The sequence below is a fragment of the Nerophis ophidion genome, linkage group LG14 (assembly GCF_033978795.1).
Source record: "Nerophis ophidion isolate RoL-2023_Sa linkage group LG14, RoL_Noph_v1.0, whole genome shotgun sequence".
In the NCBI taxonomy this organism is placed as follows: domain Eukaryota; kingdom Metazoa; phylum Chordata; class Actinopteri; order Syngnathiformes; family Syngnathidae; genus Nerophis; species Nerophis ophidion.
In genome coordinates, this window is record NC_084624.1 from 36,740,854 (window position 1) to 36,755,804 (window position 14,951).

The following is a 14,951-nucleotide window of genomic DNA, read 5'->3' on the forward strand; positions in this document are numbered from 1 at the left end:
GTGCCTTCAGGCATCATTAGCGATCCGGGCAGACCATGCGTACTGTGCCGCCAACCATTTAAGTCACAATTTGGGAATTTAAATGGGCGTCAATTGCGTCGTGCCTTAATAGCTGTTTAGCCAACCCTTTTAAGTCATGGTTTGGTAGTTAACATGGGCCAAGTTATAGGACTTTGAGTCATACGTTGGCCTATGTCATGTTATATGAATTAGGCGTATTCGGCTGTAAAATTTTCCAAAAAGAAGTTCACGTGCAAGTTTAACAACAAGACAAAGAGTCAAAGCAGCACTTGTCTGATATTACTATAGCGCTATCTCAAAATTGTCTCCACTAGCTTTACATTGGGAAGGCCAATGGTTGCAGAAAGTTTAAAGTAATTTAATACACTTTTAATAAGAACCAAATGTTGAAACCGTGAGTCAGGATGTCTCAACATGTTAAAGCAACAGATTGAAACAAAAATCTGCTCAAAAGTGACACTTCATAACAAATTTACTATCAATTGATGATTTTGATTAACTCAGCAAAATGTCTCTGACAGTCGAGTCAAGTAACACCACTCTAATAAAAACAAAAGCCTTAGATTTCATTATATAAGACTTGTTTTAATCATTCAGACTAATTGATTTGAGAAATTGAGAAATCTCCTTGCTTAAGTCATATCGCTGTACACACGTATCTCTTATGTGTGACTGCCATCTACTGGTCAAACTTATTTCACAATGTACCAAATAAAATAGCTTCGAGGTCAGTAAACACAACCAAAATTATTCCGTAAATCAGGCTGTAAGGCGCACTGTCAAGTTTCGAGAAAATGAAAGGATTTTAAGTGTACGGTACACATCTAAATTTTCTTAAATTATCTATCCGTCCATTTTTAACCATTCTTTTTTCTGTCTCTCTCTGATGGTGAATAATTAGAAATCGTAGAGATACTGTAAAGTGGGGTAGGAGTGGGATAAAATCATCTTTGCTTCTTCGGACTCTTTCTGGAACACTACACACTGTAATAGGATTGTTCATAACAAAGAGCAGGGATGTCTGCTTGTCGTATTTGGACTGATGAAGGCTGAAAATAACTTTGTGTTCTTGCACATTGGGATGAAGGTTGGTGGAAAGGGAGAGCTGACATTATCCCTGGTAATTGAAAACACCGTCCATAGGATCCTTCCTTGACCGTGTCTTCAGAGTGCATTCATTATACACACACACAGCCTCACTGTACTCATCTATTACAGGAGAATGCACATCAGCGTGTTGAGTGCTTGTACAGTAATGACTGTCATTATGCCTTTTAGATTACCTACACCACAGAGGTCGTAGTTTATGTCTTGAGACTGCTCAGGCATTATTGTTGGACATCAGAGAAAAAACTCAGATGAAAATGAATTCGACACATATCCGAGTCAAGATAAGATGAATAAGGTCCCACGTAGCTAAGCTATGATCATCTCTTTTTTATCTGGAATATAACGTTTATTACTTGTAATTAATGACAACTGTAAAAATATAAAACAAAATGTAAAGATTTTTTAAAATATATATAATTTAAAGGCCTACTGAAACCCACTACTACCGACCACGCAGTTTGATAGTTTATATATCAATGATGAAATATGAACAATGCGACACATGCCAATACGACCGGTTTAGTTTACTAAATTGCAATCTTAAATTTCCGTCGATGTGTCCTGTTGAAAACAGCGCGGAATGATGACGCTTATGTTGGCGTGTGCTTGTGACGTTATTGGTTGGAGCGGACATTTTATCCCAGCACCACTCACGGCTAAAAGACATCCGATTTAATCGCATAATTACACAGTATTTTGGACATCTGTGTTGCTGAATCTTTTGCAATTTATTCAATTAATAATGGAGACTATAAAGAAGAATGCTGTTGGTGGAAAGCGGTGGATTGCAGCTGCCTTTAGCAACACAAAAACAGCCGGTGTTTCTTTGCTGTGAAGCTTTAATATGGAACAGAGCGGTCAAGCGAACATGGTTCCCGACCATATGTCAACCGGCAGGTTTTGGTGAGAAAATTGTGGTAATAAGTCAGCTCTTACCGGAGACATGAGCGTAGCTTGCGTCCTCCTGCAGCTGTCAAAGAGGCAGCTGAGACTTTCTTGGCTCCTCCATGGCTTCCATCAGAGACACTGGCGGTCACTACACCCCTCCGACTTTCAGGTATGACTTTATAATCTCACTACAACACTAGTAACTCAATAAACAGATAAGGGATTTTCCAGTTATCCTAGTAAATGTGTCTAATAACATCTGAATCGCTCTCACTGCCCTCGCCTTTTTTTTTCTTCTAGTCCTTCAGTTTCACTATCCTCATCCACAAATCTTTAATCCTCGCTTAATTTAATGGGGATATCGGCGCTTTCTCTGTCCGAATCGCTTTTGCTGCTGGCAGCTATGATAATAAACAATGTGAAGATGTGAGGAGCCCTACAACGCGTGACGTCACGCGCACATTGTCTGCTACATCCGATACAGGCAAGGCTTTTTTATTAGCGACCAAAAGTTGCAAAATTTATCGTCGATGTTGTCTACTAAATCCTTTCAGCAAAAATATGGCAATATCGCGAAATGATCAAGTATGACACAGAATGGACCTGCTATCCCCGTTTAAATAAGAAAATCTAATTTCAGTAGGCCTTTAAAGGGGAACTTCAATTTTTTGGTGGAGTTTTGCCGATCCTGTTGTGTTTTATCCTTATCCTGCCTTCTCCCTTATGTCTGCACCTGTGTATTCAGTGATTTGTCCTTGTCGAGGAGAGGACCTCGGAGGCACACCTACTCGCGAATAGCCCGCCAGTATGTAGGCTCATCACTGACAGCTTGGCCTTGCCGGTTAATGTATCCTGAACCTCTTTCGTGCATGCGCCTGCTTCACCTCACCAAACCTGGTACGTTGTCGCTCCTTAGTCCTGAATTACCTAACCTCTTCTGTATTTGTTACCTAGCCTCCCTGAGGTAAAGAGGATTCTTTTGGACTCTTGCTGTGCTCAGTGCGCCCTGGCCTTTTCTCCTGCCGACCACTGAGGAACCTATTTTGTTCAGGTTACATGGTGTGTGCTTCTGCCCCATCGCCCTTAGTTATCCCTTTTGTCTAATTAAATGTTTTCATATTTTGTAATTCCACCCTTGACCAAGACCTTAACATATTGTTAACAATCATTATGAGGGACAAGAACACACGTCTTTAAAAAATGTTTCTTTTAGGATTTGAATGGGAGTCACAGTTGTACCCTGCAAAACCTCTAAAACAACTTCAAAACCCTCCATCGACGTTTTATATCAACACTGCAAGTCTCTGTATAATGTAGTTCATAACAATATGTGATATGCACAATATTTATCGTAATTTCCTCAGTTTAGTCATTGCCAGAACTAATTCCTCGGCACATTTCCGTTTCCATGGCAGTGCACTTCTGACTTCTGGCAACAAACGTGTTCCAACTTCCGGAAACTAACGCAAGTGTGTTTTCTAATCATGGCAGACTTGGTAACAGACAACGAAAACAACTATTTTTGGCCAAATGAGGATTCACAACCTTTTTTTTTTTTTTAAGCTAAATATACTGAGGATGAATTATTGCTTCTAGAAGCGAGCACGAAGGATGGGTGAGACGTTGGAGCAGACATAAGTTGAGAGAGTGAGGTGAAAGTGTCTTTGGCGCTGTAAATGTGGAGCTTGACCCTGGCTATTTGGACATGAATGGAGTGCTTACCCAAATAAACTGGGACAAACATCCCCGGCCAGCTGGACTAAAAACACAACTGTCCAAGTGAGTCACACTTTAATAATACATGCAGCGCTCCATGCATGTTATTACAATGAAAGTGCGTAACCTGGCTACATGTGTCCAAAAAAACGTGAAATGTGAGCTAATACTTTACATATTGTAACACATTGTAATATGATTGTTCATGTTTTTCAGTCATTACAGATTGGTGTTGTATCACAGTGTCGTGCAATACAAACTTAAACGCGTTTCGTGCTGACCTCGAAGCTCATCTCTTTTTGTAGCGAGCGTTTACGGCTTATACCGAAGCACGCCAATGTGTTACTACGCTAGAAAAAATGTTCCTTAGTGTTCGCTCTTACAATAACAACGTCGCTACAATTTGGCTATCATACAGGTTACAGAACGTAAATAAAACCATTTTTGACTATTTTTAGACGTAGAATTGATTACTTGCTGATTTAGTTGTTACACGTTAGAATGCAAAAAACCCAAAACTGTTGTGTAAAGTGAAGTGAATTATATTTATATAGCGCTTTTCTCTAGTGACTCAAAGTGCTTTACATGGTAAAACCCAATATCTAAGTTACATTTAAACCAGTGTGGGTGGCACTGGGAAAAGGTGGGTAAAGTGTCTTGCCCAAGGACACAACGGCAGTGACTAGGATGGCGGAAGCGGGAATCGAAACCTGCAACCCTCAAGCTGCTGGCACGGCCGCTCTAACAACCGAGCTATACCGCCCCAGGCAGAGGAAACGGCAAAGACAACAGGGGCACAGTATTAAGCTCTAATTTTATATATATATATATATATATATATATATATATATATATATATATATATATATATATATATATATATATATATATGTGTGTATATATATATATATATATATACACACACATATATATACACATATATACATATATATATATATACATATATATATACACATATATACATATATATATACACATATATACATATATATATACACATATATACATATATATATACATATATATATATATATATATATATATATATATATATATATATATATATATATATATATATATATATACATACACAAAATAATATTATTGTTGAAAAAGGGTATGGGGTGTGACCGAGCCAAAAGGGTGTATATGTGTGTGACTGTGTAGGAATTAACTGCTGAGTGTTACCGGAGTGTTGAGCGAGAGGCAAGTCCAAAAGGGGCAGGGCATGCTCGATGCTCTGTGAGCAGGCTGGATGTCTAGACAGAGGCAGATAGAGGCGTGGAAGGTCCGTGTTCAGGCGTGAGGTCGAGATCCAAGAGACAGTCAGGGAAGCAGAGGGAACGCGGGGTAGACGAGACACACAGCTCGTCACACGGGAACAAAGGGGTTGCTGCAAGGAACGACAAGGGGAGAACACAAGACCAGTCAACGGAGAGAGAAAAGCATAGAACTTTGTTAGACGGCTTACTGTACTCGGACAGAAGACTTTGTTCTGCCACGGGATGGCAGGTTGTGCAGGCTTATGAAGGCGGTCCTCTGATTGGCTGCAGGTGCACTGATTGATTGCAGCCGCTTGCTGCAGACTCCTGGAAGTGTGCTCCTGGATATACGCTTATCAGAGCGCAAAGATGAGTGCGCATTGGAATGCGCCGGAGCTGTCTCAAAAACCTTTTGTCTTCTTGTCTCTCATAATGGTTGAGAACTATAGGGATTTTATATATTTCTTTTGTATTCATTAGTACAGCAACCGCCTGTTTTGCCTCTGTCTATTTATAAAATAGACACGACATTTTTCTTATCTGATACATTTTTATTTTCACCATGCAGATTCCATCTGCATTGAATGGTAATGTTATAAAAAGTATTACTAGAGAATCATATCATAACCGACACATTGAGATTAATATTGGATCTGCATAATGGCGCAGTGGAGGAGTGGCCGTGCGCAATCGGAGGGTCCCTGGTTCAATCCCCACCTAGTACCAACCTCGTCACGTCCATTGTGTCCTGACCAAGACACTTCACCCTTGCTCCTGATGGGTGCTGGTTAGCGCCTTGCATGGCAGCTCCCTCCATCAGTGTGTGAATGTGTGTGTGAATGGGTAAATGTGGAAGTAGTGTCAAAGCGCTTTGAGTACCTTGAAGGTACAAAAGCGCTATACAAGTACAACCCATGTATTATTTATTTATATATATATATATATATATGTGTACACATGTGTGTATATATATATACACGTGTATATATATTATATATGTATACACACACAAACACACACGTGTGAATATATATATATATATATATATATATATATATATATATATATATATACATATACACACACACACGTGTTTGTATATATATATATATATATATATATACACACAAATACACACACACACACACCCACGTGTGTATATATATATATTCATATATATACACACACACACGTGTATATATATATATATATGTATATACACGTGTGTGTGTGTATAAATATATATATACACACACACGTGTGTGTACATATATACACACACGTGTGTGTGTGTATATATATATATATATACACACGTGTGTATATATACACACATATACATACACACATATATATACATACACATATATATATATACATATATATATATATACATACATATATATATACGTACATATATAAATATATATATATACATATATGTATACATATATACACAAATATACCCATAAATATATATATATACACATATATACACATAAATATATATATATACATATATATACACATAAATATATATATATACATATATATGCATATATATACATATACATATATAGACACACATATATATACATATATAGACACATATATATATATATATATATATATATATATGTGTATATATATATATATACATGCATATATATATATATGCATGTATATATATATATATATATAGGTGTGGGAAAAAATCACAAGACTACTTCATCTCTACAGATCTGTTTCATGAGGGGTTCCCTCAATCATCAGGAGATTTTAATGGAAGCATTCACATACAATGGTTTATATAGAGCACAGAGTGGGTGGGTACAGGCAGGCGTAGGGACGTGGTGATTGGCTCATGTGTTACCTAGGAGGTGTTTCCGTCTGTGGCGGCATGTTGAAATGATTTCACTGCGCTTGTTGAGGGATGATAGATCTTGAGGATATATAATAAACAGTTTCTCTTTTAAGCATAGGTTGCATCTTTTATTACCACTGTTGTAAGGTGTGCTGGATGCAAGAATTTGCCATGTTATTGAATATTCAACATTAACATTAACCAACCCACAGTCAAGGAATTAAAGGACTTTGAGAACGACATGCTCAAAGTGATACAATCAGTTAAATTTAAGCCAGCCCGCAACCCATTCCTCACCAAGCTGAAAAATGACACGGAGCGCATCAAGAAAGTAAGCAACCTCATCATAGCCGCCGATAAAACCACAAACTTCTACAGAATGGACATACCAGAACATAACTCTTTACTGGACAAAAGCATCACCAAATCATACAAAAAAGCGCAACCCAACACTTTACAGAACATCCACCTGGAAAACAAGCGGATCGCAACCGAACTGGACATTGAGGACAGGGTGGACGCCACAGCCAACAAAGAAGCCTTCATCACATTGAAGGGCCACAAACCCAACTTCGCAAAAAACCCAACATGCCGACTAATAAACCCAACTAAATCCGAAATTGGAAAAATCAGCAAAATAATCCTGGACAGAATCAACGCAAAAATCAAGGACAAAACACCACTCAACCAATGGAGAAATACAGCAGCAGTAATCAAATGGTTTAACAACATCCAAGACAAACAACAACACAACTTTATCTCCTTCGACATCGAAGAATTTTACCCTTCCATCACGCAAGACCTACTGACCAAAGCACTAAACTTCGCCTCGGACTACGACTCAATCACAGGCAACGAAAGAAACATCATCATCCACGCAAAGAACTCCATACTCATCCACAACAGTACACCATGGCAAAAAAAGAACAATTCAACATTTGACGTTACCATGGGGAGTTTTGACGGAGCAGAAATGTGCGAACTCGTTGGGAGTTTCCTCCTCTCCCAGCTTGCTAGCCTCAACCTGAACCTTGGTATTTACCATGATGACTGACTGGCAGCGTGCCGCGCCTCGCCAAGGAGCAGCGAGAACACCAAGAAGCGCATATGCCAAATCTTCAAAGAGAATGGCCTACGGATCACGATTGAAGCCAACAAGCAAACCGTCAACTTCCTCGACGTCACTTTCAACCTGAGAAATAACAGCTACCAACCATTCACGAAACCCAACACAACACTCCAATACGTGCACCATGACAGCAACCACCCACCCACCACCACGAAAAGAATACCTACCGGAATTAATAAAAGGCTATCGATGCTGTCATCTAGCAAAGCTGAATTCGACCAAGCAACCCCCCCGTACCAGAAAGCACTTGATGAAAGCGGATACAACTTCACCCTCACCTATGAACCCACTCCAGGAAACCAACCAAAAAAGAGCAGAAAACGAAACAACAGCATCTGGTACAATCCGCCATTCAGCAAAGATGTCTCAACCAACATCGGCCGCAAGTTCCTCACTCTGATCGACAAACACTTCCCCAAAGGCAACACCCTAAGAAAAATATTCAACAAGAACAACATTAAATTGAGCTACAGCTGTATGAATAACATGCAACAAATCATTTCAAACCACAACAAAGCAATTGCAAAAGGACTGCCTACCCCCAGACTAAACGACTCTGAAACCAATAATGAATGTAACTGTCGCAAGAAACCTGATTGCCCTCTCAACGGAAGGTGCTTACAGACATCAGTCGTTTACCAAGCAAAGGTAATACGCAAGGACATTAACACATCCGACACGTACGTAGGATTAACCGAAGGAGCGTTCAAAACAAGATGGAATAATCACAACGCCTCCTTTAGAAACCAGACTCTGCAGAATTCTACAGAACTCAGCAAACACATTTGGAACCTCAAAGACAATAATGTTGAATATTCAATAACATGGCAAATTCTTGCATCCAGCACACCTTACAACAGTGGTAATAAAAGATGCAACCTATGCTTAAAAGAGAAACTGTTTATTATATATCCTCCAGATCTATCATCCCTCAACAAGCGCAGTGAAATCATTTCAACATGCCGCCACAGACGGAAACACCTCCTAGGTAACACATGAGCCAATCACCACGTCCCTACGCCTGCCTGTACCCACCCACTCTGTGTCTATATAAACCATTGTATGTGAATGCTTCCATTAAAATCTCCTGATGATTGAGGGAACCCCTCATGAAACAGATCTGTAGAGATGAAGTAGTCTTGTGATTTTTTCCCACACCTACATATTGCGCTCTACCACGGTATCGAGCACTATTCTCTGGATAATCCAATCAAGACATATATATATATATATATATATATATATACATATATATATATATATATATATATATATACACACACATATATATGCATATATATATATATATATATATATACACACACATATATATGCATATATATATATATATATATATATATATATATATATATATATATATATATATATATATGCCTTTAGCCACACAAACACACAGTGATTCCTTGTTTAAAATTCCTGGAGGTGAAACTTTCCTATGGATCAGAGCGCGGTCAAGCCAACATGGATCCTACCAAATGTCAACCAGCAGGTTTCGGTGAGAAAATTGTGGTTAAAAAGTCAGTTCTTACCGGAGAAAAGCTGAGCTTGTGTCGTCCTTAGCTGCCGTCAACTCCCCTGAGAGACTGCGCGTCAAGACACCCGTGGACGTACACCTCCGACTATCAGGTACTATTTAAACCACTAAAACACTAGCAACACAATAGAAAGATAAGGGATTTCCCAGAATTAACCTAGTAAATGTGTCTAAAAACATCGGAATCCGTCCCAATGCAATCGTGTTTTTTTTTAAACTTTTTTTTTTTTTTTTCTAGTCCGTCGTTATCAATATCCTCAAACACAAATCTTTCATCCTCGCTCAAATTAATGGGGAAATTGTCGTTTTCTCGGTCCGATTAGCATTTTTTGTTGGAGGCTCCCATTAAAAACAATTTGAATATGTGAGGAGCCATCAAACATGTGACGTCATCGTCTGCGGCTTCCGGCAGAGGCAGGGCTTTTGTCTTAGCACCGAAAGTTGCGAACTTTATCGTGGATGTTCTCTACTAAATCCTTTCAGCAAAAAATATGGCAATATCGCGAAATGATCGAGTATGACACATAGAATGGACCTGCTATCCCCGTTTAAATAAGAAAATCTCATTTCAGTAGGCCTTTAAATACACAAACACACACACACGTGTTTGTATATATATATATATATATATATATATATATATATATATATATATATATATATATATATATATATATATATATATACACACACACAAAGCCAAATTACATATTTTTTTGCCCTGTGGCCCTAGGGTATGAAAAGCAGCACTGACATGATTACACTATAACACAAAATGATTATCCTATTTTTTCATCATATATCAGAAAACATGTTAAATATTTTGAATTGCTTGATCTATTTATCTGTACAGTTGCTTCATAATAATATACAAACACAAAAAAACAAGCCATCAGTAGTATAGCAGGAGGCTGATCCTGTCCGTGGCTTAGAGGTGTGTAAGTGCAGCCAGAAACAATCCAAAGGACCAATAAACGATACTAAAAAGGCATAGGTGCTCTTAAATCTTTTATTAAACACAGCATATTACACTTATGTGGATTATGTACATTAAACCAGTACTGATAACACTTTTTTATTGTTATTGCTGCAAATGTTTTCAATAGGAATAACATCAATTAAAAATGCGTAGATGACCTCAACGCACTGCACTGGACAGCTCTTTTTATTTGTCATGCATTCATGTACACAGAAGTAGTACTGGAGTGTATTTTTTGCTCTACTTATCAAAAAAACTAGACAAAAAGGTCACCCATCGTACAGTTTTTTGCCCCATGTTGACGTCTCAAGTACTGAATACAGTCGTGTAACATTTTCAAGGCTGCGTTCACACTTCTGCTTTGGTACTCCAGTCCCAACCAAAAATGTCAAAAAAGATACTTGGTGCACACTTTGGTGCGGTTTGCTTAGCGTTCAATCTGGTGTCGTTTTCACTAAACCAAACGCTGTACAGTAAAAAAATATATATATTTTAAAAAATCACAAATTAAGGACTTCATTTGGCAGCTTTCAGTTTAATAATGTAAACCCAAATTCCAATAATAGGGGTCATTTTTCTATTATGCTATTTATCAACTTAAATTTCACAAAAAGCATCTAAAATAGTCGTAACTCAAATAGTTCAAACCAACATGACTTTTGCTGGGCTTAATCTGTTGGTCACATGTTTTGTATTCTGCTGTATTTACCAGCATAAATTTCATGAAAAGCTTCTTTAACCTTTTATTTCACCTTTTTAATGAGATTGTAAAAGACACTTTTTAAGAGTTTTTGTAATATACTACATGACGGAATTCAAATATTTCTGACCAAAAAAGGCTTTGCTGGGTTGAATACCGGTTATTCTTATATTCTGCTGTATTTAGGCTGTAAGATTTTAGGAAAAAAATTTTAAATATACTTTTAAAGAGCTTTTGTCTCATAATATCTTATGTAACTCAAACATTGCAATCCAAAATACTGTCTGCTCGGTTGAATACATACAGTATTCTGCTATTTTTTCTTACTTTCATAAAAAGCATCTAAAATATACCTTTACATAGCTTTTTCGATGTTGTGCAAATATTCCAAACCAAAATGCCATCTGCTGGGTTGAACACATTAGGTATTATTTTATTCTGCTGTATATAACAATCTAATTTTTCAAAAAAGCTTCTAAAACATACAAACCCCAAAACAAGTGAAGTTAGCACGTTGTGTAAATCCTAAATAAAAACAGAATACAATGATTTGCAAATCCTTTTCAACCTATATTCAATTGAATATACTCCAAAGACAAGATACTTAATGTTCGAACTAGAAAACTTTGTTATTTTTTGCATATATTAGCTCATTTGGGATTTGATGCCTGCAACATTTTTCAAAAAAAGCTGGCACAAGTGACAAAAAACACGACGAGTTGAGTTTATAACAAAAAGTTCTATCTTGGTTTCATCTGACCACATGACATTCTCCCAATCCTCTGCTGTATCATCCGTGTATCCATTTTGGTATAAACTCAACTCGTCGTGTTTTGAGGAAGAAGAATACTGAGTTGCATCCCAAGAACACCATACCTACTGTGAAGCATGGGGGTGGAAACATCATGCTTTGGGGTTTTTTTTCTGCTAAGGGGACAGGACGATTGATCCGTGTTAAGGAAAGAATAAATGGGGCCATGTATCGTGAGATTTTGAGCCAAAACCTCCTTCCATCAGTGAGAGTTTTGAATGGTTGACTAAATACTTATTTTCCACCATAATTTACAAATAAATTCTTTAAAATTCCTACAATGTGAATTCCTGGATATTTTTTTCACATTCTGTCTCTCACAGTTGAAGTGTACCTATGATGAAAATTACAGACCTCTGTCATCATTTTAAGTGGCAGAATTTGCACCATCGGTGGCTGACTAAATACTTTTTTGCCCCACTGTATTTGAGCTCAAGTGAGTCGATCTGCAGCCAGGTTGACCCAGACCCACTGCTTAAGTGGTCTCGGGCCACGTGTTGAGTGCACACTGATGATGTTCAGACTATATTAGCAGCGCAAACACACCAGAGTTCTTTGTAGCGGAACCAAACGCGACAAGCCTGAACGCAGCCTGGTCACACTCTCTCACTACTTGATTGAGTACACTTCCTGTGTGCGTTATATTCAGCAGCCAGCCTCACGTCAATACTGCCTTTAGGCTTTTTTCATTCGTCACATGACATGAATGAAGTGCTGTGAAATATTAACAAATTAAGAAAACTAAAATAGTGCAAGTCCACATTCCTTGTCATTATATATGCTACCAAACTACAGGTGATGCAGAAGCATGTATGCATGCAGTAAGTTTAAGATGCGCGTACATTTGATGACATTCAAAGACATCCTAGACTTTATAGGTTCTTTGATGACACCCATAATTCATTTCTATTTAACATGTGCAATATTCATGGCTTCACAGTCACTGAATGTTCATTCACTGACATTCTATAGTCTCCTGTCATAAGTGTACGCAGCATTAAACCACAAATACACTATTTTCTGACTGGTAAATGACATCATTGAAAAACAAATGTTTCTGGAAAGTTATTCTTTAAGGCAGGGGTGTCCAAACTCAATTTTTTCTCAGGGGCCCCATGGAAGAAAATCTGTGCAAACGTGGGCCAGACTATTTAAAATCATGTCATGAGAACTAAAAAAATAAAGACAACTTCAGATTGTTTTCTTTGTCTCACGTTGGCCAAAAATAGAACAAACACATTCTGAAAATATTACACTAAAAATATAGCAAAAAATACCGGCAATGGTAAAGTTTAGATTCATGAAGTAAAGAAGAAAGTGAATGAATGTTTACAACTGAATACATTTACATGTGTTTTCATTTGTATAATTTTTTTTTTAAAGGGGAACATTATCACAATTTCAGAAGGGTTATGACCAAAAAAAATCAGTTCCCAGTGGCTTATTTTATTTTTCGAAGTTTTTTTCAAAATTTTACCCATCATGGAATATCCCGAAAAAAAACTTTAAAGTGCCTGATTTTCGCTATCTGTGAATCCAGCCGTCCATTTTCCTGTGACGTCATTGCGCGACGCCAATACAAACATGGCAGATAGAACAGAAATATATAGCGACATTAGCTCGGATTCAGACTCGGATTTCAGCGGCTTAAGCGATTCAACAGATTACGCATGTATTGAAACGGATGGTTGGAGTGTGGAGGCAGATAGCGAAAACAAAATTGAAGAAGAAACTGATGCTATTGAGCCATATCACGACGGACAAAGGCAACGCGGACAAATTCGGCAATCGCCTTCTAACCTAGGATTGCATCTTTTGACCACTGGAGCAACTTAAATCCGTCGATTGGTAAGTGTTTGTTTGGCATTAAATGTGGGTGGAGGGAAAGGCTGGATGCAAATATAGCTACAAATGTACATACAGCTAGCCTAAATAGCATGTTGGCATCGATTAGCTGGCAGTCATGCCTTGACCAAATATGTCTGATTAGCACATAAGTCAATAACATCAACAAAAATCACCTTTGTGATTTCGTTGACTTTATCGTTTATAATGCATCTGCTTTGAGTGTCGCAGGATATCCACACATCTCTGTTTTAGCATCGCTATCGTCGGTAAAATGTGCAGAACAAACGATGGACTTTCGCATCTTTCGACCACTGGTGCAACTTGAATCTGTCAATTGGTATGTATTTGTTTGGCAATAAATGTGGGTGGAGGGAAAGGCTGAAGGCAAATATAGCTACAAATGAGGCATATTGATGCAATATGTACATACAGCTAGCCTAAATAGCATGTTAGCATCGATTAACATGCTGTGCTAATCGATGAACACTCCACGTAAGTCAACTTGAATCCGTCCCTGATCGTGTCGTTACACCCTCCGACAACACACCGGCGAGGCATGATGTCTCCAAGGTACGGAAAACAGTCGAAAAAACGGAAAATAACAGAGCTGATTTGACTTGTGTGTGTAATGTGTTTGAGAAAATGGCGGATTGCTTCCCGTTGTAAAAATGTGTAAGGTCATCGCTCCGACAGTGAACAATTGAAAGGCGTTTAAATCGCCAAATTCGCCCTTTAAGAGTTCGGAAATCGGTTAAAAAAACATATGGTCTTTTTTCTGCAACATCAAGGTATTTATTGACGCTTACATAGGTCGGGTGATAATGTTCCCCTTTAATGAATTACGTAACGGTTCTGACAACCTTTTTCCAAAACTCTATATGGAATGTGAGATATAACAGGATAATGCATACATTTAACATTTGTTTTCAAAACTGGTACAAAAAGTGGGGTCCCAAAAATTTACTGTGGAACATCATTTTTAAAGTCATACTGATGGAGTGTTGGTGCGTGCAAAACAGCAGCAGGCGGCTGTGGCCTGCGGGCCGG